The following is a 5060-nucleotide window of genomic DNA, read 5'->3' as shown; positions in this document are numbered from 1 at the left end:
GTACTATACAACCACACTCCAATATAACCATGAGCAACAAAGCATTTACATAATTGCTTAAGTACTACTTTCGATTTATGTACAAGACGCTCTTATGTTACAAAGGAGGCTTAGGCACTTAGGTCAATAGTCAAGATTGTGTGTGGTTGGCCAGCTTTGAAGCAGGTGTTAATTATTAAGTTGTGTGTTAGAATTAAATCAAAAGATTTCGGTTTGCAAATAATTGATCTGTTTTATATACCAAATTACAACATCAATATTTACTAATGCATAATAATATAATTGAAACCATATAGGAATAACTTATTATTTTACTTAATTAAGTAAATATATAGTTGAGAAGAATTACTAATTAAAATAGCTTTGCATTCAATAATTCGTGAGCCTTTTTTGGTTAATTAGTGAGTTATATTTTATTTAAAATAATATGTACTGCGGATATTGAGATTAAATAACACTTAATTTCAGAGGAAAAGAAAACTTCCAAAATTATGTTGCATACTCGCACGTATAATAGGGTTTTTCAATATTTCTGTGAAAGTACATTCGATGCCATTATGTATGGAACTTGATTTCTTATGCCTGGCCACCACCGGCACCATTGAAGAAGTGCATACTCTGAACCAAATTTTCGTCGGTTTTTAAGCATAAATTAGCCGATACTGCTACAATCGTTGTCCTGTTATGAAAGTCCATATCGTCCAACTCGGGCCAAAAATATTCGGTCACTATTGAGCGGTAGCGATTCCCATTCACAGTAACGTGCTGGGTTGCTTATCACGGAAGAAGTATGTCCCAATGACGCCGCCGGCCCATGATTCGCACCGATTTCTTCGGGATGCATTTGTAACTCATGTGATGTACTGTCACTAGAATAGAGGACTTTGGTGATATCTCCAACCGTTTTTGTTTTATTACAAAAAAAAAAAAAAAAAAATTGTTGCGCTCTTATTGAAAATCCACTCTAAAACTTTAGGCCACTGACTATGAATTTCAGTAGAAAACTTTAAATAGTTTCGACTCGCTGTTGGATCGTATATATTTTCATGTCGAAAGAGCCTTGTAATTTTAGTAAAAAATTTAGAAGCGACTTAAGGTAAAAAAAATTCGAATTAATTATTTTCAAAAAAAAAATCCTGTGGTACATTCGATAGTATATTTTCGTTTTATCGAAGTAGGGTAATTATACATACCGCAATTACTATAAGCAATTATTTCCCAATTGGTTTAATTTTACTGTTGTGAGGAGGAATGCGAAACTTTAACTTTAGTTTTATACAAATATTTTCTTTGTTGTGTTCTACTTATTTTATATAAAATTTTCAATATTTTCCATTCTATTATTTTACTAAAAAACTATTACAAACTATAATCGACTCAAAATATTTCTCAGAATCTGACAGCGAAACATCTGAAAATGTTATTATACATATGTAATATTCAATCACCTAAATACTGTAAAGGTAAACTCTACAGTTTCCAATTCAAGCCATATATATACTAAACTACGCTCGACTCTTTTTCACCTTCCTTGCCTCTGTTCTATATTTTCTCTGTTTTCATTGCAGATATTCCGCAAACAACGACAGTAACCACATTAGCGCCAACGGTGGCTCTAAACACCGTACCAGTAATGATTACGAATTACAACAACAAAGGTGTGTAAAAATGCAATGGACCGAAAAAATTAATTAAAAAATACTCAAACAGAATTATTTCGTACATTTAAGTACCGCTCATCGCATGTTCTCCACCTCACAACAAGCAACATAGATACAGTTATGTGTTTAACAACGCAAATACTTACGCTTTCCTTAAGATCCATTATTTTACTTAACTGACCTTAAGTGAGCAAGTCCCTCAACAACTTAATACATCCACTCGTTCCATTTATGTTACTAGTCCACAGCCATGCTTCTTGTTTTATCGTTTTACTTGACGTGTATGTTAGTACAGGATAAATGAGGTTTACGCAGAAGACACTACATTTTTTTTAAGACATTTTATTCCATACATTTATCTATTTCATTTCTTTTGAAATGACAACAACAAATCTAATGGGTGCTCGGGTGAACAATATAGATCAACGATTCAGTAAAACAATTCACCGCACAAAATCGAATGTTGGAGATATATCATCGTCATCATCTTTGAACAATGCTTATGTTGGTGCCACATCGAGCTTATGGAGTTCACAAGATTACGGCACAGAGAGAGAGCATAAYGAATGTGAGTACATAAGAGAGATATTGTGTTTTATTATTGGCTAATACATAGATAATACTACTACTACCATCTACAGATTTCTATTAGTTGTTGCGATATAGCATTTGCGAAGCAACTTATGTTAATTTACAAAAAATGGGTCATCAATTATAATAATAAGATAAGAAAATTCGCCGTTGAAAAGACATTTACTAAGCTGGAAACAGACGAAATGGGCGCCGAGGACAATGATGCTCTAAAAAGGCGAGAGCTCTGTGCAAAGTGGGTGCCTCGCAAGAATAACTGATTCTGAGAAGTGTTTGAGTGCTCTTTAATCGTAATAGAATCGAACTTTTTCGTCGGTGTGTAACAATAGAAACACAGCTCCATTATTTCCCACTGGAGTCCAATCGACAGTCATTCTTGTGGACTGCACATGATGATCCGGTTCTCAGGCGTGGAAAGACGAAAAAGGCGGCTGGAAAGTKTATGACATCAGTCTTTTGGGGTGCTCGTGGTATAATACATACTAAACGAATGATTACTGAGCCAGTTATAATCTATTTCACTGAGAATTTGGTTGCAGTCCTTTTATACTATTCCAAATACTTAGCAATTGTATTATTTTTGAGGAAGAACTCGTTTAAAATTGTACGCATATATTCAAATGATTCCTTCAAATATGAATTTTGAACAAAGGCTTATGATTTGAAATATAATTTTTGTATTTGTGAGTTGTGTTGGATTCTCACATAAAGAGATAAATCCTTTGTCCTTACCCTGGTTCTGAGCTACCTCCCCACCAATTTTCAGTCAAATCGGTTCAGCCGTTCTTGATTCTTAATTTATAGAAACTTTGTATGAATAGGTCTCAGAAAAATTAAAACACTTTTGTTATRTTTCTAGAATACTAATTTAAAACTTCTACAGGAATTATATTCTTATCCCAAAATATTGATCGGTATTACTCGAAAAATTATAAAGGAAAGAAAAAATAGCTACAAAGAAAATGTTTGGATTTAATAACTAGCTGGCAAGTTTACTGTTACTTTTTCGCGCAGTCATTTGCCTCTGATTGCGGATAAACTCTGAGAAATCTGAGGTACCAGTTTTACATGAAAAGGCTTTATTTTACAAAGGCGTTGTGTTTTTACTTGAGTACCTGCTGACGACAGCGTTGCCCCACGATGCTTAAAAGAAAATAGATAAAAACAATGCGTTGATCAGCGCCAATTAGTCAGATGGAAGTGAATCCTTCTCCACCTTGATAGGGATTGAAGCCGACCTAAAATCTCTGTTGTACTGTGGGTCCGGCATCCATCGCAGGGCGACTCCACATTGAACTGAATTTTAAACTGTACCTGCCTATAAATTTAAACAACAACCAACAAAGGGTTAACTATAAACTCCAAAAGCTAACTGCTCCCTATGTTACCAGATTTAAGTCTTCGATCACATCTAATAGCTTTTGGTACTACCAGTTGACTACCCATCAATAACATTTGTCGCTTGAACTTCAAATGACATTTCAATACAAGGAATCTCAATTAAAGTCTCTAATATCAGTTTAAGCTGAGTATTATGTGTGGAACACAATGCTAGCSACAGACTGCGGCAGCACGACAATGAAATGAAAACAGCGTTGTGAATCCTACTACAAGAACGTTTGTGAGAGGGCAGCAACATAACAATGGCCGGCATGTACACAAAACAACGCAGTTGTCCATTTTGAATGTACACAATTTCGTTGTGGCCATACTAATACCTTGCAATTCAATGAAATTTTAATGTTTTGTTCAAAGTGAAATTTTTAAGCAAAAAATATGTAAATAGGTAAATTTATTTGCTTTAAATTATCAATTGTTATTATAAATGATGTAACAGTGCCATTTTATGCTTTTATTTTTAAAATAACGTCAGGTTTGTTTGAGCTTTGAATAATTTTACATTTTACATATTAGTGGCATCACCACTCCACCTCATCTCTCTATCTTCCATTCTACTGTCAACTCTACTGTCGTCCTACTGCCGCTGGCAAATATAGGATAAAATTGAAGTTAGCGAAAACGACAACTGTCARCCTGCAGTCGTGTAGTCGTGCAGCTATCAAAATGGTCCGTCGATAAGAACGTGTGTATTTTAATATTTGACAGATGTTGTTTGCAGTCTGTCGCGAGCATTGTATTCAACACATTAGCATTATTTCTGACAAGACTATGCTGAAATTTGGAAACAAGTTAGTTAACAGACATATTGCATATTAGATTTTCGTCGCCTCTTAAGACAGGCATACCTTTAAGTGGGCATTTTCTTCCTCTGCTGCTGCCCGCTGAGTAGGCTCATTGTGCATTCGGGAGATTCCACGGAATAGTACACTTGAAAATTGATGCCAGGGAATCGCTTAAGGGTAATATACAAAATAAATATATGAAATCTATGTCAGCGGTAACAATGCTAAGACCCTGATCAGGGCGGACTCTAAAATAACGGCAACCTACGACTCCGTACTCTTGATACCGAGCAACAACCCTACTGCCTTCTGCACAAATTCAGAATTTCTCAGGCCACAATCGACTAGACCAGTACTTGGGCAGATCACTTGAAAATAAAGGGAAGCCTCACTGGCTAACGGTTTGCGCAACCCTACCGGTTCTTTAAATCAGTAATTTAGATATATAGACTACAAATAGTCTGCCCACAATACCCTCACTTTCAGATTCAGTTGATCTCAAATTTTTAAAATTATTTTTGTAGATATTTTAAGCCTCTTGCATTAAAACGTGGCGATGCTTCGTTTTATTTCTATAAGAAGACAACAGCCGCTTGTTCCTTTCGATTTCGTGTATTCCCCAAAC

The sequence above is a fragment of the Bactrocera latifrons genome, unplaced genomic scaffold (assembly GCF_001853355.1).
Source record: "Bactrocera latifrons isolate USDA-ARS-PBARC rearing strain unplaced genomic scaffold, ASM185335v1 scaffold_1149, whole genome shotgun sequence".
NCBI lineage: Eukaryota > Metazoa > Arthropoda > Insecta > Diptera > Tephritidae > Bactrocera > Bactrocera latifrons.
The sequence above is the reverse complement of the archived record's forward strand: the minus strand, read 5'-3'. Positions refer to the sequence as shown.